The 23113-nt window shown below is 34.9% G+C and overlaps 1 protein-coding gene across 2 annotated transcripts in view; it reads left to right on the top strand.

Annotated features, from left to right (window-relative positions):
- The window catches only part of LOC143234490 (lysosomal cholesterol signaling protein-like), a 105421-nt gene that overhangs the window by 55616 nt on the left and 26692 nt on the right, over positions 1-23113 (top strand). For both annotated transcript variants that reach the window (XM_076471883.1, XM_076471882.1), the window contains one exon: positions 11394-11458. The gene's annotated coding sequence lies outside the window, so the exon portion shown is untranslated. The remainder of the gene's footprint in view (positions 1-11393; positions 11459-23113) is intronic.

The following is a 23113-nucleotide window of genomic DNA, read 5'->3' as shown; positions in this document are numbered from 1 at the left end:
GCTGTTATAGCCATAGTTTTATTACTTCCATTATTTTGTCAACACCTCTATGACACCCATTAGCTGTTATAGCCATAGTTTTATTACTTATATGGTTTTGTCCACACCTCTATGACACCCACCAGCTGTTATAGCCATAGTTTTATTACTTATATGGTTTTGTCCACACCTCTATGACATCCACCAGCTGTTATACCCATAGTTTTATTAATTATATGGTTTTGTCCACACCTCTATGACACCCACCAGCTGTTATAGCCATAGTTTTATTACTTATATGGTTTTGTCCACACCTCTATGACATCCACCAGCTGTTATACCCATAGTTTTATTACTTATATGGTTTTGTCCACACCTCTATGACATCCACCAGCTGTTATAGCCATAGTTTTATTACTTATATGGTTTTGTCCACACCTCTATGACACCCACCAGCTGTTATAGCCATAGTTTTATTACTTATATGGTTTTGTCCACACCTCTATGACATCCACCAGCTGTTATAGCCATAGTTTTATTACTTATATGGTTTTGTCCACACCTCTATGACATCCACCAGCTGTTATGCCATAGTTTTATTACTTATATGGTTTTGTCCACACCTCTATGACATCCACCAGCTGTTATAGCCATAGTTTTATTACTTATATGGTTTTGTCCACACCTCTATGACATCCACCAGCTGTTATAGCCATAGTTTTATTACTTATATTGTTTTGTCCACACCTCTATGACATCCACCAGCTGTTATAGCCATAGTTTTATTACTTATATGGTTTTGTCCACACCTCTATGACACCCACCAGCTGTTATAGCCATAGTTTTATTACTTATATGGTTTTGTCCACACCTCTATGACATCCACCAGCTGTTATACCCATAGTTTTATTACTTATATGGTTTTGTCCACACCTCTATGACATCCACCAGCTGTTATAGCCATAGTTTTATGGCTTATATGGTTTTGTCCACACCTCTATGACACCCACCAGCTGTTATAGCCATAGTTTTATTACTTCCATTATTTTGTCCACACCTCTATGACACCCATTAGCTGTTATAGCCATGGTTTTATGGCTTATATGGTTTTGTCCACACCTCTATGACATCCACCAGCTGTTATACCCATAGTTTTATTATTATATGGTTTTGTCCACACCTCTATGACATCCACCAGCTGTTATAGCCATAGTTTTTATGACTTATATGGTTTTGTCCACACCTCTATGACACCCACCAGCTGTTATAGCCATAGTTTTATTACTTATATGGTTTTGTCCACACCTCTATGACATCCACAAGCTGTTATAGCCATAGTTTTATTACTTATATTGTTTTGTCCACACCTCTATGACATCCATTAGCTGTTATAGCCATAGCTTTATTACTTATATGGTTTTGTTCACATCTCTATGACACCCACCAGCTGTTATAGCCATAGTTTTATTACTTATATGGTTTTGTCCACACCTCTATGACACCCACCAGCTGTTATAGCCATAGTTTTATTACTTATATGGTTTTGTCCACACCTCTATGACATCCACCAGCTGTTATACCCATAGTTTTATTACTTATATGGTTTTGTCCACACCTCTATGAAATCCACCAGCTGTTATAGCCATAGTTTTATTACTTATATTGTTTTGTCCACACCTCTATGACATCCACCAGCTGTTATAGCCATAGTTTTATTACTTATATGGTTTTGTCCACACCTCTATGACACCCACCAGCTGTTATAGCCATAGTTTTATTACTTATATGGTTTTGTCCACACCTCTATGACATCCACCAGCTGTTATAGCCATAGTTTTATTACTTATATGGTTTTGTCCACACCTCTATGACATCCACCAGCTGTTATAGCCATAGTTTTATTACTTATATGGTTTTGTCCACACCTCTATGACATCCACCAGCTGTTATAGCCATAGTTTTATTACTTATATTGTTTTGTCCACACCTCTATGACATCCACCAGCTGTTATAGCCATAGTTTTATTACTTATATGGTTTTGTCCACACCTCTATGACATCCACCAGCTGTTATAGCCATAGTTTTATTACTTATATGGTTTTGTCCACACCTCTATGACACCCACCAGCTGTTATAGCCATAGTTTTATTACTTCCATTATTTTGTCCACACCTCTATGACACCCATTAGCTGTTATAGCCATAGTTTTATTACTTATATGGTTTTGTCCACACCTCTATGACACCCACCAGCTGTTATAGCCATAGTTTTATTACTTATATGGTTTTGTCCACACCTCTATGACATCCACCAGCTGTTATACCCATAGTTTTATTAATTATATGGTTTTGTCCACACCTCTATGACACCCACCAGCTGTTATAGCCATAGTTTTATTACTTATATGGTTTTGTCCACACCTCTATGACATCCACCAGCTGTTATAGCCATAGTTTTATTACTTATATGGTTTTGTCCACACCTCTATGACACCCACCAGCTGTTATAGCCATAGTTTTATTACTTATATGGTTTTGTCCACACCTCTATGACATCCACCAGCTGTTATAGCCATAGTTTTATTACTTATATGGTTTTGTCCACACCTCTATGACATCCACCAGCTGTTATACCCATAGTTTTATTACTTATATGGTTTTGTCCACACCTCTATGACATCCACCAGCTGTTATACCCATAGTTTTATTACTTATATGGTTTTGTCCACACCTCTATGACATCCACCAGCTGTTATAGCCATAGTTTTATTACTTATATTGTTTTGTCCACACCTCTATGACATCCACCAGCTGTTATAGCCATAGTTTTATTACTTATATGGTTTTGTCCACACCTCTATGACACCCACCAGCTGTTATAGCCATAGTTTTATTACTTATATGGTTTTGTCCACACCTCTATGACATCCACCAGCTGTTATACCCATAGTTTTATTACTTATATGGTATTGTCCACACCTCTATGACATCCACCAGCTGTTATAGCCATAGTTTTATGGCTTATATGGTTTTGTCTCACACCTCTATGACACCCACCAGCTGTTATAGCCATAGTTTTATTACTTCCATTATTTTGTCCACACCTCTATGACACCCATTAGCTGTTATAGCCATAGTTTTATGGCTTATATGGTTTTGTCTACACCTCTATGACATCCACCAGCTGTTATACCCATAGTTTTATTATTATATGGTTTTGTCCACACCTCTATGACATCCACCAGCTGTTATAGCCATAGTTTTATGACTTATATGGTTTTGTCCACACCTCTATGACACCCACCAGCTGTTATAGCCATAGCTTTATTACTTATATGGTTTTGTACACACCTCTATGACATCCACAAGCTGTTATAGCCATAGTTTTATTACTTATATTGTTTTGTCCACACCTCTATGACATCCATTAGCTGTTATAGCCATAGCTTTATTACTTATATGGTTTTGTTCACATCTCTATGACACCCACCAGCTGTTATAGCCATAGTTTTATTACTTATATGGTTTTGTCCACACCTCTATGACACCCACCAGCTGTTATAGCCATAGTTTTATTACTTATATGGTTTTGTCCACACCTCTATGACATCCACCAGCTGTTATACCCATAGTTTTATTACTTATATGGTTTTGTCCACACCTCTATGAAATCCACCAGCTGTTATAGCCATAGTCTTATTACTTATATTGTTTTGTCCACACCTCTATGACATCCACCAGCTGTTATAGCCATAGTTTTATTACTTATATGGTTTTGTCCACACCTCTATGACATCCACCAGCTGTTATAGCCATAGTTTTATGACTTATATGGTTTTGTCCACACCTCTATGACACCCACCAGCTGTTATAGCCATAGTTTTATTACTTATATGGTTTTGTCCACACCTTTATGACATCCACCAGCTGTTATAGCCATAGTTTTATTACTTATATGGTTTTGTCCACACCTCTATGACACCCACCAGCTGTTATAGCCATAGTTTTATTACTTATATGGTTTTGTCCACACCTCTATGACATCCACCAGTTGTTATAGCCATAGTTTTATTATTATATGGTTTTGTCTACACCTCTATGACATCCACCAGCTGTTATAGCCATAGTTTTATGACTTATATGGTTTTGTCCACACCTCTATGACACCCACCAGCTGTTATAGCCATAGCTTTATTACTTATATGGTTTTGTACACACCTCTATGACATCCACAAGCTGTTATAGCCATAGTTTTATTACTTATATTGTTTTGTCCACACCTCTATGACATCCACCAGCTGTTATAGCCATAGTTTTATGACTTATATGGTTTTGTCCACACCTCTATGACACCCACCAGCTGTTATAGCCATAGCTTTATTACTTATATGGTTTTGTACACACCTCTATGACATCCACAAGCTGTTATAGCCATAGTTTTATTACTTATATTGTTTTGTCCACACCTCTATGACATCCATTAGCTGTTATAGCCATAGCTTTATTACTTATATGGTTTTGTTCACACCTCTATGACACCCACCAGCTGTTATAGCCATAGTTTTATTACTTATATGGTTTTGTCCACACCTCTATGACACCCACCAGCTGTTATAGCCATAGTTTTATTACTTATATGGTTTTGTCCACACCTCTATGACATCCACCAGCTGTTATAGTCATAGTTTTATTACTTATATGGTTTTGTCCACACCTCTATGACACCCACCAGCTGTTATAGCCATAGTTTTATTACTTCCATTATTTTGTCCACACCTCTATGACATCCACCAGCTGTTATACCCATAGTTTTTTTACTTATATGGTTTTGTCCACACCTCTATGACATCCATCAGCTGTTATAGCCATAGTTTTATTACTTATATGGTTTTGTCCACACCTCTATGACACCCACCAGCTGTTATAGCCATAGTTTTATTACTTATATGGTTTTGTCCACACCTCTATGACATCCACCAGCTGTTATAGCCATAGTTTTATTACTTATATGGTTTTGTCCACACCTCTATGACATCCACCAGCTGTTATACCCATAGTTTTATTACTTATATGGTTTTGTCCACACCTCTATGACATCCACCAGCTGTTATAGCCATAGTTTTATTACTTATATTGTTTTGTCCACACCTCTATGATATCCACCAGCTGTTATAGCCATAGTTTTATTACTTATATGGCTTTGTCCACACCTCTATGACACCCACCAGCTGTTATAGCCATAGTTTTATTACTTATATGGTTTTGTCCACACCTCTATGACACCCACCAGCTGTTATAGCCATAGTTTTATTACTTCCATTATTTTGTCCACACCTCTATGATACCCACCAGCTGTTATAGCCATAGTTTTATTACTTATATGGTTGTGTCCACACCTCTATGACACCCACCAGCTGTTATAGCCATAGTTTTATTACTTCCATTATTTTGTCCACACCTCTATGACACCCATTAGCTGTTATAGCCATGGTTTTATTACTTATATGGTTGTGTCCACACCTCTATGACACCCACCAGCTGTTATAGCCATAGTTTTATTACTTATATGGTTTTGTCCACACCTCTATGACATCCACCAGCTGTTATACCCATAGTTTTATTAATTATATGGTTTTGTCCACACCTCTATGACACCCACCAGCTGTTATAGCCATAGTTTTATTACTTATATGGTTTTGTCCACACCTCTATGACATCCACAAGCTGTTATACCCATAGTTTTATTACTTATATGGTTTTGTCCACACCTCTATGACATCCACCAGCTGTTATAGCCATAGTTTTATTACTTATATGGTTTTGTCCACACCTCTATGACACCCACCAGCTGTTATAGCCATAGTTTTATTACTTATATGGTTTTGTCCACACCTCTATGACATCCACCAGCTGTTATAGCCATAGTTTTATTACTTATATGGTTTTGTCCACACCTCTATGACATCCACCAGCTGTTATACCCATAGTTTTATTACTTATATGGTTTTGTCCACACCTCTATGACATCCACCAGCTGTTATACCCATAGTTTTATTACTTATATGGTTTTGTCCACACCTCTATGACATCCACCAGCTGTTATAGCCATAGTTTTATTACTTATATTGTTTTGTCCACACCTCTATGACATCCACCAGCTGTTATAGCCATAGTTTTATTACTTATATGGTTTTGTCCACACCTCTATGACACCCACCAGCTGTTATAGCCATAGTTTTATTACTTATATGGTTTTGTCCACACCTCTATGACATCCACCAGCTGTTATACCCATAGTTTTATTACTTATATGGTATTGTCCACACCTCTATGACATCCACCAGCTGTTATAGCCATAGTTTTATGGCTTATATGGTTTTGTCTACACCTCTATGACACCCACCAGCTGTTATAGCCATAGTTTTATTACTTCCATTATTTTGTCCACACCTCTATGACACCCATTAGCTGTTATAGCCATAGTTTTATGGCTTATATGGTTTTGTCTACACCTCTATGACATCCACCAGCTGTTATACCCATGGTTTTATTATTATATGGTTTTGTCCACACCTCTATGACATCCACCAGCTGTTATAGCCATAGTTTTATGACTTATATGGTTTTGTCCACACCTCTATGACACCCACCAGCTGTTATAGCCATAGCTTTATTACTTATATGGTTTTGTACACACCTCTATGACATCCACAAGCTGTTATAGCCATAGTTTTATTACTTATATTGTTTTGTCCACACCTCTATGACATCCATTAGCTGTTATAGCCATAGCTTTATTACTTATATGGTTTTGTTCACATCTCTATGACACCCACCAGCTGTTATAGCCATAGTTTTATTACTTATATGGTTTTGTCCACACCTCTATGACACCCACCAGCTGTTATAGCCATAGTTTTATTACTTATATGGTTTTGTCCACACCTCTATGACATCCACCAGCTGTTATACCCATAGTTTTATTACTTATATGGTTTTGTCCACACCTCTATGAAATCCACCAGCTGTTATAGCCATAGTTTTATTACTTATATTGTTTTGTCCACACCTCTATGACATCCACCAGCTGTTATAGCCATAGTTTTATTACTTATATGGTTTTGTCCACACCTCTATGACATCCACCAGCTGTTATAGCTATAGTTTTATGACTTATATGGTTTTGTCCACACCTCTATGACACCCACCAGCTGTTATAGCCATAGTTTTATTACTTATATGGTTTTGTCCACACCTTTATGACATCCACCAGCTGTTATAGCCATTGTTTTATTACTTATATGGTTTTGTCCACACCTCTATGACACCCACCAGCTGTTATAGCCATAGTTTTATTACTTATATGGTTTTGTCCACACCTCTATGACATCCACCAGTTGTTATAGCCATAGTTTTATTATTATATGGTTTTGTCTACACCTCTATGACATCCACCAGCTGTTATAGCCATAGTTTTATGACTTATATGGTTTTGTCCACACCTCTATGACACCCACCAGCTGTTATAGCCATAGCTTTATTACTTATATGGTTTTGTACACACCTCTATGACATCCACAAGCTGTTATAGCCATAGTTTTATTACTTATATTGTTTTGTCCACACCTCTATGACATCCACCAGCTGTTATAGCCATAGTTTTATGACTTATATGGTTTTGTCCACACCTCTATGACACCCACCAGCTGTTATAGCCATAGTTTTATTACTTATATGGTTTTGTACACACCTCTATGACATCCACAAGCTGTTATAGCCATAGTTTTATTACTTATATTGTTTTGTCCACACCTCTATGACATCCATTAGCTGTTATAGCCATAGCTTTATTACTTATATGGTTTTGTTCACACCTCTATGACACCCACCAGCTGTTATAGCCATAGTTTTATTACTTATATGGTTTTGTCCACACCTCTATGACACCCACCAGCTGTTATAGCCATAGTTTTATTACTTATATGGTTTTGTCCACACCTCTATGACATCCACCAGCTGTTATAGTCATAGTTTTATTACTTATATGGTTTTGTCCACACCTCTATGACACCCACCAGCTGTTATAGCCATAGTTTTATTACTTCCATTATTTTGTCCACACCTCTATGACATCCACCAGCTGTTATACCCATAGTTTTTTTACTTATATGGTTTTGTCCACACCTCTATGACATCCATCAGCTGTTATAGCCATAGTTTTATTACTTATATGGTTTTGTCCACACCTCTATGACACCCACCAGCTGTTATAGCCATAGTTTTATTACTTATATGGTTTTGTCCACACCTCTATGACATCCACCAGCTGTTATAGCCATAGTTTTATTACTTATATGGTTTTGTCCACACCTCTATGACATCCACCAGCTGTTATACCCATAGTTTTATTACTTATATGGTTTTGTCCACACCTCTATGACATCCACCAGCTGTTATAGCCATAGTTTTATTACTTATATTGTTTTGTCCACACCTCTATGATATCCACCAGCTGTTATAGCCATAGTTTTATTACTTATATGGTTTTGTCCACACCTCTATGACACCCACCAGCTGTTATAGCCATAGTTTTATTACTTATATGGTTTTGTCCACACCTCTATGACACCCACCAGCTGTTATAGCCATAGTTTTATTACTTCCATTATTTTGTCCACACCTCTATGATACCCACCAGCTGTTATAGCCATAGTTTTATTACTTATATGGTTGTGTCCACACCTCTATGACACCCACCAGCTGTTATAGCCATAGTTTTATTACTTATATGGTTTTGTCCACACCTCTATGACATCCACCAGCTGTTATACCCATAGTTTTATTACTTATATGGTTTTGTCCACACCTCTATGACACCCACCAGCTGTTATAGCCATAGTTTTATTACTTATATGGTTTTGTCCACACCTCTATGACATCCACCAGCTGTTATACCCATAGTTTTATTACTTATATGGTTTTGTCCACACCTCTATGACATCCACCAGCTGTTATAGCCATAGTTTTATTACTTATATGGTTTTGTCCACACCTCTATGACACCCACCAGCTGTTATAGCCATAGTTTTATTACTTATATGGTTTTGTCCACACCTCTATGACATCCACCAGCTGTTATAGCCATAGTTTTATTACTTATATGGTTTTGTCCACACCTCTATGACATCCACCAGCGGTTATAGCCATAGTTTTATTACTTATTTTGTTTTGTCCACACCTCTATGACATCCACCAGCTGTTATAGCCATAGTTTTATTACTTATATGGTTTTGTCCACACCTCTATGACACCCACCAGCTGTTATAGCCATAGTTTTATTACTTATATGGTTTTGTCCACACCTCTATGACATCCACCAGCTGTTATACCCATAGTTTTGTTACTTATATGGTTTTGTCCACACCTCTATGACACCCACCAGCTGTTATAGCCATAGCTTTATTACTTATATGGTTTTGTACACACCTCTATGACATCCACCAGCTGTTATACCCATAGTTTTATTACTTATATGGTTTTGTCCAAACCTCTATGACACCCACCAGCTGTTATAGCCATAGTTTTATTACTTATATGGTTTTGTCCACATCTCTATGACATCCACCAGCTGTTATAGCTATAGTTTTATGGCTTATATGGTTTTGTCCACACCTCTATGACACCCACCAGCTGTTATAGCCATAGCTTTATTACTTATATGGTTTTGTACACACCTCTATGACATCCACCAGCTGTTATACCCATAGTTTTATTACTTATATGGTTTTGTCCAAACCTCTATGACACCCACCAGCTGTTATACCCATAGTTTTATTACTTATATGGTTTTGTCCACACCTCTATGACACCCACCAGCTGTTATACTCATAGTATTATTACTTATATGGTTTTGTCCACACCTCTATGACATCCACCAGCTGTTATAGCCATAGTTTTATGACTTATATGGTTTTGTCCACACCTCTATGACACCCACCAGCTGTTATAGCCATAGCTTTGTTACTTATATGGTTTTGTACACACCTCTATGACATCCACCAGCTGTTATAGCCATAGCTTTGTTACTTATATTGTTTTGTCCACACCTCTATGACATACATTAGCTGTTATAGCCATAGCTTTATTACTTATATGGTTTTGTTCACACCTCTATGACACCCACCAGCTGTTATAGCCATAGTTTTATTACTTATATGGTTTTGTCCACATTTCTATGACACCCACCAGCTGTTATAACCATAGTTTTATTAGTTATATTGTTTTGTCTACCCCTCTATGACATCCACCAGCTGTTATAGCCATAGTTTTATTACTTATATGGTTTCGTCCACACCTCTATGACACCCACAAGCTGTTATAGCCATAGTTTTATTACTTATATGGTTTTGTCCACACCTCTATGACACCCACCAGCTGTTATAGCCATAGTTTTATTACTTATATGGTTTTGTCCACACCTCTATGACACCCACCAGCTGTTATAACCATAGTTTTATTACTTATATTGTTTTGTCTACCCCTCTATGACATCCACCAGCTGTTATAGCCATAGTTTTATTACTTATATGGTTTTGTCCACACCTCTATGACACCCACAAGCTGTTATAGCCACAGTTTTATTACTTATATGGTTTTGTCCACACTTCTCTGACACCCACCATCTGTTGTAGCCATAGTTTTATTACTTATATGGTTTCGTCCACACCTCTGTGACACCCACCAGTTGTAAAAGCCATAGATTTATTACTTTTATTGTTTTGTCCACAAATCTATGACACCCACCAGCTGTTATAGCCATAGTTTTATTACTTCCATTGTTTTAACACCCACTCTATGACAACCCACCAGCTGTTATCGCCAAAAGTGTTTACTACTTGTATTGTTTTGTTCACCGTATCACTGTTCGTCGCGTCCACGTGGGTTGAAAGTAGTTTTGGTTTTGACTGCAAATAGCGAATTTTGTTAAAATACCACATCGTTCTAAGCGTATAGCTCTGTAGCGATTCGGCGGTAAGTCTGCAAGCTCAAGCTGCTTAAAACAAGGTTTCAATACCTGTGGTGGGCAGAGAAAACGTAACCTCTTGCGCTCAACTGTAACCAAACCAAAGTACTAAGTGCATAAATCAAAAATGCTATTCTGAAACTAAGAAACGTATAAAAACATTTTCACTCATTCTTTTATAGAGGTGAGAGAAAATGGAACTTCCTGGACTTTGTCCTTTTACTTGAAAAATAAACCGTTAAAGAACGACATTCAATACAAGTTCCAGCTTTAACCACTAAACTTTAAGGTTCATTAATTGCCATCTCTCTTTCATTTTGAATACAGCACAATCTGATTTATCGTTTACTTGTCTCGTTTCTGTATAATCGTCAGTTCTTCTTGTTTCTAGGGACTGTTTCCATTTATGGTGTATGGAAGAGATTTGAAAGACATTCTGATAACGATGATGAACTGGTAAGTTAATTCATATCACAAAGAATTCCACATGCTGATATCTGCCATCTTTATACAACAAGTATTTAACTTTCTATTTCACCAGATGTGGAGGTTAAACTAGCGAAATTAAAATAAATACAGAATGAAAGTTCTAACGATAAATTCTAATTAAAATATGGACGGAAACTCAACGTTCTTAAACAGAACCTATTCTACCCCTTTAAGGTGCTTTCCCAGCAGACATCCTTTCTGTAGCCGTATGTAACAATCCCACATATACGGGGAAATTATCAGGGTAGAACTACACTGGTCAAAATAAACCTTAATATCTGAAATGTTTATATAAATATCTCAAGTGTAAAACTGGTAGGTAAATAATAACTGTATACACTTTGAACATCTTACATCAATGTCCTTCTACTGCGTAGCTCTAATTTACACACACCCAGCAGTTCATCAGTGTTGGCTTATAACGAAAAATATCGACTCTCGATAGTCTGTTCTATAACTTCGTGCTTAGCGACAAACAAACAAATACGTTGTTATTAACATTAAAGTATTGTTTATTTGTTTGTGTTTCATTTTGACATAATGTTGTTTCTTCATTGTGACTCAGTGTTGTCAACGTAATGTTGTTTCTTCATTGTGATACAGTGTTGTCAACGTAATGTTGTTTCTTCATTGTGATACAGTGTTGTCAACATAATATTATTGTTTCTTCATTGTGATACAGTGTTGTCAACGTAATGTTGTTTCTTCATTGTGACACACTGTTGTCAACGTAATGTTGTTTCTTCATTGTGACACAGTGTTGTCAACATAATATTGTTGTTTCTTCATTGTGATACAGTGTTGTCAACATAATTTTGTTGTTTCTTCATTGTGACACTGTTGTCAACGTAATGTTGTTTCTTCATTGTGACACAGTGTTGTCAACATAATATTGTTGTTTCTTCGTTGTGATACACTGTTGTCAACGTAATGTTGTTTCTTCATTGCGACACAGTGTTGTCAACGTAATGTTGTTTCTTCATTGTGACACAGTGTTGTCAACATAATATTGTTGTTTCTTCATTGTGATACAGTGTTGTCAACATAATATTGTTGTTTCTTCATTGTGACACACTGTTGTCAACGTAATGTTGTTTGTTCATTGTGACACAGTGTTGTCAACATAATGTGTTTCTCCATTGTGACACAGTGTTGTCAACATAATGTGTTTCTTCATTGTGATACAGTGTTGTCAACATAATATTATTGTTTCTTCATTGTGATACAGTGTTGTCAACGTAATGTTGTTTCTTCATTGTGACACACTGTTGTCAACGTAATGTTGTTTCTTCATTGTGACACAGTGTTGTCAACATAATATTGTTGTTTCTTCATTGTGATACAGTGTTGTCAACATAATTTTGTTGTTTCTTCATTGTGACACTGTTGTCAACGTAATGTTGTTTCTTCATTGTGACACAGTGTTGTCAACATAATATTGTTGTTTCTTCGTTGTGATACACTGTTGTCAACGTAATGTTGTTTCTTCATTGTGACACAGTGTTGTCAACGTAATGTTGTTTCTTCATTGTGACACAGTGTTGTCAACATAATATTGTTGTTTCTTCATTGTGATACAGTGTTGTCAACATAATATTGTTGTTTCTTCATTGTGACACACTGTTGTCAACGTAATGTTGTTTCTTCATTGTGACACAGTGTTGTCAACATAATGTGTTTCTTCATTGTGACACAGTGTTGTCAACATAATAGTGTTGTTTCTTTATTGTGATACAGTGTTGTCAACATAATATTGTTGTTTCTTCATTGTGATACAGTGTTGTCAACGTAATATTGTTGTTTCTTCATTGTGACACACTGTTGTCAACGTAATGTTGTTTCTTCATTGTGATACAGTGTTGTCAACATAATATTGTTGTTTCTTCATTGTGATACAGTGTTGTCAACATAATATTGTTGTTTCTTCATTGTGACACACTGTTGTCAACGTAATGTTGTTTCTTCATTGTGACACAGTGTTGTCAACATAATATTGTTGTTTCTTCATTGTGATACAGTGTTGTCAACATAATATTGTTGTTTCTTCATTGTGATACAGTGTTGTCAACATAATATTGTTGTTTATTCATCGTGACACAGTGTTGTCAACATAATGTTGTTTCTTCATTGTGACACAGTGTTGTCAACATAATATTGTTGTTTCTTCTTTGTGACACAGTGTTGTCAACATAATATTGTTGTTTCTTCATTGTGATACAGTGTTGTCAACGTAATGTTGTTTCTTCATTGTGACACAGTGTTGCCAACATAATATTGTTTCTTCATTGTGGCACAGTGTTGTCAACATAATGTTGTTTCTTCATTGTGACACACTGTTGTCAACATAATATTGTTGTTTCTTCATTGTGACACACTGTTGTCAACATAATATTGTTGTTTCTTCATTGTGACACACTGTTGTCAACGTAATATTGTTGTTTCTTCATTGTGATACAGTGTTGTCAACGTAATATTGTTGTTTCTTCATTGTGATACAGTGTTGTCAACGTAATGTTGTTTCTTCATTGTGACACAGTGTTGTCAACATAATATTGTTGTTTCTTCATTGTGATACAGTGTTGTCAACGTAATGTTGTTTCTTCATTGTGACACAGTGTTGTCAACGTAATGTTGTTTCTTCATTGTGACACACTGTTGTCAACGTAATGTTGTTGTTTATTCATTGTGCTACAGTGTTGTCAACGTAATATTGTTGTTTCTTCATTGTGATACAGTGTTGTCAACGTATTGTTGTTTCTTCATTGTGATACAGTGTTGTCCACGTAATATTGTTGTTTCTTCATTGTGACACAGTGTTGTCAACGTAATATTGTTGTTTCTTCATTGTGACACAGTGTTGTGAACATAATGTTGTTTCTTCATTGTGATACAGTGTTGTCAACATAATAGTGTTGTTTCTTTATTGTGATACAGTGTTGTCAACATAATATTGTTGTTTCTTCATTGTGATACAGTGTTGTCAACGTAATATTGTTGTTTCTTCATTGTGATACAGTGTTGTCAACGTAATGTTGTTTCTTCATTGTGATACAGTGTTGTCAACATAATATTGTTGTTTCTTCATTGTGACACACTGTTGTCAACATAATGTTGTTTCTTCATTGTGACACAGTGTTGTCAACATAATGTTGTTTCTTCATTGTGATACAGTGTTGTCAACATAATATTGTTGTTTCTTCATTGTGACACAGTGTTGTCAACGTAATATTGTTTCTTCATTGTGATACAGTGTTGTCAACATAATGTTGTTTCTTCATTGTGACACAGTGTTGTTAACGTAATATTGTTGTTTCTTCATTGTGATACAGTGTTGTCAACGTAATGTTGTTTCTTCATTGTGACACACTGTTGTCAACATAACGTTGTTTCTTCATTGTGACACAGTGTTGTCAACGTAATATTGTTGTTTCTTCATTGTGATACAGTGTTGTCAACGTAATATTGTTGTTTCTTCATTGTGACACAGTGTTGTCAACGTAATATTGTTGTTTCTTCATTGTGATACAGTGTTGTCAACGTAATATTGTTGTTTCTTCATTGTGATACAGTGTTGTCAACGTAATATTGTTGTTTCTTCATTGTGATACAGTGTTGTCAACGTAATGTTGTTTTTCTTCATTGTGATACAGTGTTGTCAACATAATATTGTTGTTTCTTCATTGTGACACAGTGCTGTCAACATAATATTGTTGTTTCTTTATTGTGAAACACTGTTGTCAACATAATGTTGTTTCTTCATTGTGACACAGTAATGTCAACATAATGTTGTTTCTTCATTGTGATACAGTGTTGTCAACATAATATTGTTGTTTCTTCATTGTGACACACTGTTGTCAACATAATGTTGTTTTTCATTGTGACACAGTGTTGTCAACATAATGTTGTTTCTTCATTGTGACACAGTGTTGTCAACATAATGTTGTTTCTTCATTGTGATACAGTGTTGTCAACGTAATATTGTTGTTTCTTCATTGTGATACAGTGTTGTCAACGTAATGTTGTTTCTTCATTGTGACACAGTGTTGTCAACATAATGTTGTTTTTTCATTGTGACACAGTGTTGTCAACATAATATTGTTTTTTTTTTCATTGTGACACAGTGTTGTCAACGTAATATTGTTTTCTTCATTGTGACTCAGTGTTGTCAACATAATGTTGTTTTTCATTGTGACACAGTGTTGTCAACATAATATTGTTGTTTCTTCCATTGTGACACAGTGTTGTCAACATAATGTTGTTTCTTCATTGTGATACAGTGTTGTCAACGTAATATTGTTGTTTTCTTCATTGTGATACAGTGTTGTCAACGTAATGTTGTTTCTTCATTGTGACACACTGTTGTCAACATAACGTTGTTTCTTCATTGTGACACAGTGTTGTCAACATAATATTGTTGTTTTTTCATTGTGACACACTGTTGTCAACGTAATGTTGTTTCTTCATTGTGACTCAGTGTTGTCAACATAATGTTGTTTCTTCATTGTGATACAATGTTGTCAACGTAATGTTGTTTCTTCATTGTGACTCAGTGTTGTCAACATAATATTGTTGTTTCTTCATTGTGATACAGTGTTGTCAACGTAATGTTGTTTCTTCATTGTGATACAGTGTTGTCAACGTAATGTTTCTTCATTGTGACACAGTGTTGTCAACATAATATTGTTGTTTCTTCATTGTGATACAGTGTTGTCAACATAATATTGTTGTTTCTTCATTGTGATACAGTGTTGTCAACATAATATTGTTGTTTCTTCATTGTGATACAGTGTTGTCAACATAATATTGTTGTTTCTTCATTGTGACACAGTGTTGTCAACATAATATTGTTGTTTCTTCATTGTGATACAGTGTTGTCAACGTAATATTGTTGTTTCTTCATTGTGATACAGTGTTGTCAACGTAATATTGTTGTTTCTTCATTGTGATACAGTGTTGTCAACGTAATGTTGTTTCTTCATTGTGATACAGTGTTGTCCACGTAATATTGTTGTTTCTTCATTGTGACACAGTGTTGTCAACGTAATATTGTTGTTTCTTCATTGTGACACAGTGTTGTCAACATAATAGTGTTGTTTCTTTATTGTGATACAGTGTTGTCAACATAATATTGTTGTTTCTTCATTGTGATACAGTGTTGTCAACGTAATATTGTTGTTTCTTCATTGTGATACAGTGTTGTCAACGTAATGTTGTTTCTTCATTGTGATACAGTGTTGTCAACATAATATTGTTGTTTCTTCATTGTGACACAGTGTTGTCAACATAATGTTGTTTCTTCATTGTGACACACTGTTGTCAACATAATGTTGTTTCTTCATTGTGACACAGTGTTGTCAACATAATGTTGTTTCTTCATTGTGATACAGTGTTGTCAACATAATATTGTTGTTTCTTCATTGTGATACAGTGTTGTCAACGTAATATTGTTGTTTCTTCATTGTGATACAGTGTTGTCAACGTAATGTTGTTTCTTCATTGTGATACAGTGTTGTCAACATAATATTGTTGTTTCTTCATTGTGACACACTGTTGTCAACATAATGTTGTTTCTTCATTGTGACACAGTGTTGTCAACATAATGTTGTTTCTTCATTGTGACACAGTGTTGTCAACATAATGTTGTTTCTTCATTGTGATACAGTGTTGTCAACATAATATTGTTGTTTCTTCATTGTGACACAGTGTTGTCAACGTAATATTGTTTCTTCATTGTGATACAGTGTTGTCAACGTAATGTTGTTTCTTCATTGTGATACAGTGTTGTCAACGTAATGTTGTTTCTTCATTGTGATACAGTGTTGTCAACGTAATATTGTTGTTTCTTCATTGTGACACAGTGTTGTCAACGTAATATTGTTGTTTCTTCATTGTGATACAGTGTTGTCAACGTAATGTTGTTTCTTCATTGTGATACAGTGTTGTCAACGTAATATTGTTGTTTCTTCATTGTGATACAGTGTTGTCAACGTAATGTTGTTTCTTCATTGTGATACAGTGTTGTCAACGTAATGTTGTTTCTTCATTGTGACTCAGTGTTGTCAACGTAATATTGTTGTTTCTTCATTGTGACACAGTGTTGTCAACGTAATATTGTTTCTTCATTGTGATACAGTGTTGTCAACGTAATGTTGTTTCTTCATTGTGATTCAGTGTTGTCAACATAATATTGTTGTTTCTTCATTGTGACACACTTTTGTCAACATAATGTTGTTTCTTCATTGTGATACAGTGTTGTCAACATAATATTGTTGTTTCTTCATTGTGACACAGTGTTGTCAACGTAATATTGTTTCTTCATTGTGATACAGTGTTGTCAACGTAATGTTGTTTCATCATTGTGACACAGTGTTGTCAACGTAATATTGTTATTTCTTCATTGTGACACAGTGTTGTCAACATAATATTGTTGTTTCTTCATTGTAACACAGTGTTGTCAACGTAATATTGTTGTTTCTTTATTGTGACACAGTGTTGTCAACGTAATATTGTTGTTTCTTCATTGTGACACAGTGTTGTCAACGTAATATTGTTGTTTCTGCATTGTGACACAGCTTTGTCATCGTAATATTGTTGTTTTTTCATTGTGACATAGTGTTGTCAACATTATATTGTTGTTTCTTCATTGTGACACACTGTTGTCAACGTAATGTTGTTTCTTCATTGTGATACAGTGTTGTCAACGTAATATTGTTGTTTCTTCATTGTGATACAGTGTTGTCAACGTAATGTTGTTTCTTCATTGTGATACAGTGTTGTCAACGTAATGTTGTTTCTTCATTGTGATACAGTGTTGTCAACGTAATATTGTTGTTTCTTCATTGTGACACAGTGTTGTCAACGTAATATTGTTGTTTCTTCATTGTGATAAAGTGTTGTCAACGTAATGTTGTTTCTTCATTGTGATTCAGTGTTGTCAACATAATATTGTTGTTTCTTCATTGTGACACACTGTTGTCAACATAATGTTGTTTCTTCATTGTGACACAGTGTTGTCAACATAATGTTGTTTCTTCATTGTGATACAGTGTTGTCAACATAATATTGTTGTTTCTTCATTGTGACACAGTGTTGTCAACGTAATATTGTTTCTTCATTGTGATACAGTGTTGTCAACGTAATGTTGTTTTTTTTCATTGTGATACAGTGTTGTCAATGTTGTAATATTGTTGTTTTTTCATTGTGATACAGTGTTGTCAACGTAATGTTGTTTCTTCCATTGTGATACAGTGTTGTCAACGTAATATTGTTGTTTCTTCATTGTGACACAGTGTTGTCAACGTAATATTGTTGTTTCTTCATTGTGATACAGTGTTGTCAACGTAATATTGTTGTTTCTTCATTGTGATACAGTGTTGTCAACGTAATATTGTTGTTTCTTCATTGTAATACAGTGTTGTCAACGTAATGTTGTTTCTTCATTGTGACACAGTGTTGTCAACATAATATTGTTGTTTCTTCATTGTGATACAGTGTTGTCAACGTAATGTTGTTTCTTCATTGTGATACAGTGTTGTCAACGTAATGTTGTTTCTTCATTGTGATACAGTGTTGTCAACGTAATATTGTTGTTTCTTCATTGTGACACAGTGTTGTCAACGTAATATTGTTGTTTCTTCATTGTGATACAGTGTTGTCAACGTAATGTTGTTTCTTCATTGTGATACAGTGTTGTCAACATAATATTGTTGTTTTCTCCATTGTGATACAGTGTTGTCAACATAATGTTGTTTCTTCATTGTGATACAGTGTTGTCAACATAATGTTGGTTCTTCATTGTGATACAGTGTTGTCAACATAATATTGTTGTTTCTTCATTGTGACACAGTGTTGTCAACGTAATATTGTTTCTTCATTGTGATACAGTGTTGTCAACGTAATGTTGTTTCTTCATTGTGATACAGTGTTGTCAACGTAATGTTGTTTCTTCATTGTGATACAGTGTTGTCAACGTAATATTGTTGTTTTTTCATTGTGACACAGTGTTGTCAACGTAATATTGTTGTTTCTTCATTGTGATACAGTGTTGTCAACGTAATATTGTTGTTTCTTCATTGTGACACAGTGTTGTCAACGTAATATTGTTGTTTCTTCATTGTGATACAGTGTTGTCAACGTAATATTGTTGTTTCTTCATTGTGATACAGTGTTGTCAACGTAATATTGTTGTTTCTTCATTGTAATACAGTGTTGTCAACGTAATGTTGTTTCTTCATTGTGACTCAGTGTTGTCAACATAATATTGTTGTTTCTTCATTGTGATACAGTGTTGTCAACGTAATGTTGTTTCTTCATTGTGACACAGTGTTGTGAACATAATGTTTCTTCATTGTGATACAGTGTTGTCAACATAATAGTGTTGTTTCTTCATTGTGACACAGTGTTGTCAACATAATATTGTTGTTTCTTCATTGTGATACAGTGTTGTCAACATAATATTGTTGTTTCTTCATTGTGACACACTGTTGTCAACATAATGTTGTTTTTTCATTGTGACACACTGTTGTCAACATAATGTTGTTTCTTCATTGTGACACAGTGTTGTCAACATAATGTTGTTTCTTCATTGTGATACAGTGTTGTCAACGTAATATTGTTGTTTCTTCATTGTGATACAGTGTTGTCAACGTAATGTTGTTTCTTCATTGTGACACACTGTTGTCAACATAACGTTGTTTCTTCATTGTGACACAGTGTTGTCAACATAATATTGTTTTTTCATTGTGACACACTGTTGTCAACGTAATGTTGTTTCTTCATTGTGACTCAGTGTTGTCAACATAATGTTGTTTCTTCATTGTGACTCAGTGTTGTCAACATAATATTGTTGTTTCTTCATTGTGATACAGTGTTGTCAACGTAATGTTGTTTCTTCATTGTGATACAGTGTTGTCAACGTAATGTTTCTTCATTGTGATACAGTGTTGTCAACATAATATTGTTGTTTCTTCATTGTGATACAGTGTTGTCAACATAATATTGTTGTTTCTTCATTGTGATACAGTGTTGTCAACATATTATTGTTGTTTCTTCATTGTGACACACTGTTGTCAACATAATATTGTTGTTTCTTCATTGTGATACAGTGTTGTCAACGTAATATTGTTGTTTCTTCATTGTGATACAGTGTTGTCAACATAATATTGTTGTTTCTTCATTGTGACACAGTGTTGTCAACGTAATATTGTTGTTTCTTCATTGTGATACAGTGTTGTCAACGTAATATTGTTGTTTCTTCATTGTGACACAGTGTTGTCAACGTAATATTGTTGTTTCTTCATTGTGATACAGTGTTGTCAACATAATAGTGTTGTTTCTTCATTGTGATACAGTGTTGTCAACATAATGTTGTTTCTTCATTGTGATACAGTGTTGTCAACGTAATATTGTTTGTTTCTTCATTGTGACACAGTGTTGTCAACTTAATATGTGTTGTTTCTTCATTGTGACACAGTGTTGTCAACATAATAGTGTTGTTTCTTCATTGTGATACAGTGTTGTCAACATAATATTGTTGTTTCTTCATTGTGATACAGTGTTGTCAACGTAATATTGTTGTTTCTTCATTGTGATACAGTGTTGTCAACGTAATGTTGTTTCTTCATTGTGATACAGTGTTGTCAACATAATATTGTTTTTCTTCATTGTGACACAGTGTTGTCAACATAATGTTGTTTTTCTTCATTGTGACACAGTGTTGTCAACATAATGTTGTTTTTTCTTCATTGTGATACAGTGTTGTCAACATAATATTGTTGTTTCTTCATTGTGATACAGTGTTGTCAACGTAATATTGTTGTTTCTTCATTGTGATACAGTGTTGTCAACGTAATGTTGTTTCTTCATTGTGATACAGTGTTGTCAACATAATATTGTTGTTTCTTCATTGTGACACACATGTTGTCAACATAATGTTGTTTCTTCATTGTGACACAGTGTTGTCAACATAATGTTGTTTCTTCATTGTGACACAGTGTTGTCAACATAATGTTGTTTCTTCATTGTGATACAGTGTTGTCAACATAATATTGTTGTTTTCTTCATTGTGACACAGTGTTGTCAACGTAATATTGTTTCTTCATTGTGATACAGTGTTGTCAACGTAATGTTGTTTCGTAATGTTGTTTCTTCATTGTGATACAGTGTTGTCAACGTAATGTTGTTTCTTCATTGTGATACAGTGTTGTCAACATAATAGTGTTGTTTCTTCATTGTGACACAGTGTTGTCAACATAATATTGTTGTTTCTTCATTGTGATACAGTAATATTTTGTCAACATAATGTTGTTTCTTCATTGTGATACAGTGTTGTCAACGTAATATTGTTGTTTCTTCATTGTGATACAGTGTTGTCAACGTAATGTTGTTTCTTCATTGTGATACAGTGTTGTCAACAGTGTTGTCAATAATGTTGTTTCTTCATTGTGACTCAGTGCTTTGTCAACGTAATGTTGTTTTTTCATTTCTTCATTGTGACACAGTGTTGTCAACGTAATATTGTTTCTTTCCATTTCATTGTGATACAGTGTTGTCAACATAATATGTTGTTTCTTCATTGTGATTCAGTGTTGTCAACATAATATTGTTGTCAACATAATGTTTCTTCATTGTGACACAGTGCTGTTGTCAACATAATGTTGTTTCTTCATTGTGATACAGTGTTGTCAACATAATATTGTTGTTTCTTCATTGTGACACAGTGTTGTCAACGTAATATTGTTTCTTCATTGTGATACAGTGTTGTCAACGTAATGTTGTTTCATCATTGTGACACAGTGTTGTCAACGTAATATTGTTATTTCTTCATTGTGACACAGTGTTGTCATTGCATAATATATTGTTGTTTCTTCATTGTGACACAGTGTTGTCAACGTAATATTGTTGTTTCTTCATTGTGACACAGTGTTGTCAACGTAATATTGTTGTTTCTTCATTGTGACACAGTGTTGTCAACGTAATATTGTTGTTTCTGCATTGTGACACAGCTTTGTCATCGTAATATTGTTGTTTTTTCATTGTGACATAGTGTTGTCAACATTATATTGTTGTTTCTTCATTGTGACACAGTGTTGTCAACGTAATAATGTTGTTTCTTCATTGTGATACAGTGTTGTCAACGTAATATTGTTGTTTCTTCATTGTGATACAGTGTTGTCAACGTAATGTTGTTTCTTCATTGTGATACAGTGTTGTCAACGTAATATTGTTGTTTCTTCATTGTGACACAGTGTTGTCAACGTATATTATTGTTTCTTCATTGTGATACAGTGTTGTCAACGTAATATTGTTTCTTCATTGTGATTCAGTGTTGTCAACATAATATTGTTGTTTCTTCATTGTGACACAGTGTTGTCAACATAATGTTGTTTCTTCATTGTGACACAGTGTTGTCAACATAATGTTGGTTTCTTCATTGTGATACAGTGTTGTCAACATAATATTGTTGTTTCTTCATTATTGATACAGTGTTGTCAACGTAATGTTGTTTCTCTTCATTGTGATACAGTGTTGTCAACGTAATGTTGTTTCATTCATTGTGATACAGTGTTGTCAACGTAATGTTGTTTCTTCATTGTGATACAGTGTTGTCAACGTAATATTGTT

Source organism: Tachypleus tridentatus, chromosome 12 (genome assembly GCF_004210375.1).
Source record: "Tachypleus tridentatus isolate NWPU-2018 chromosome 12, ASM421037v1, whole genome shotgun sequence".
NCBI lineage: Eukaryota > Metazoa > Arthropoda > Merostomata > Xiphosura > Limulidae > Tachypleus > Tachypleus tridentatus.
The sequence above is the reverse complement of the archived record's forward strand: the minus strand, read 5'-3'. Positions and strand labels throughout refer to the sequence as shown.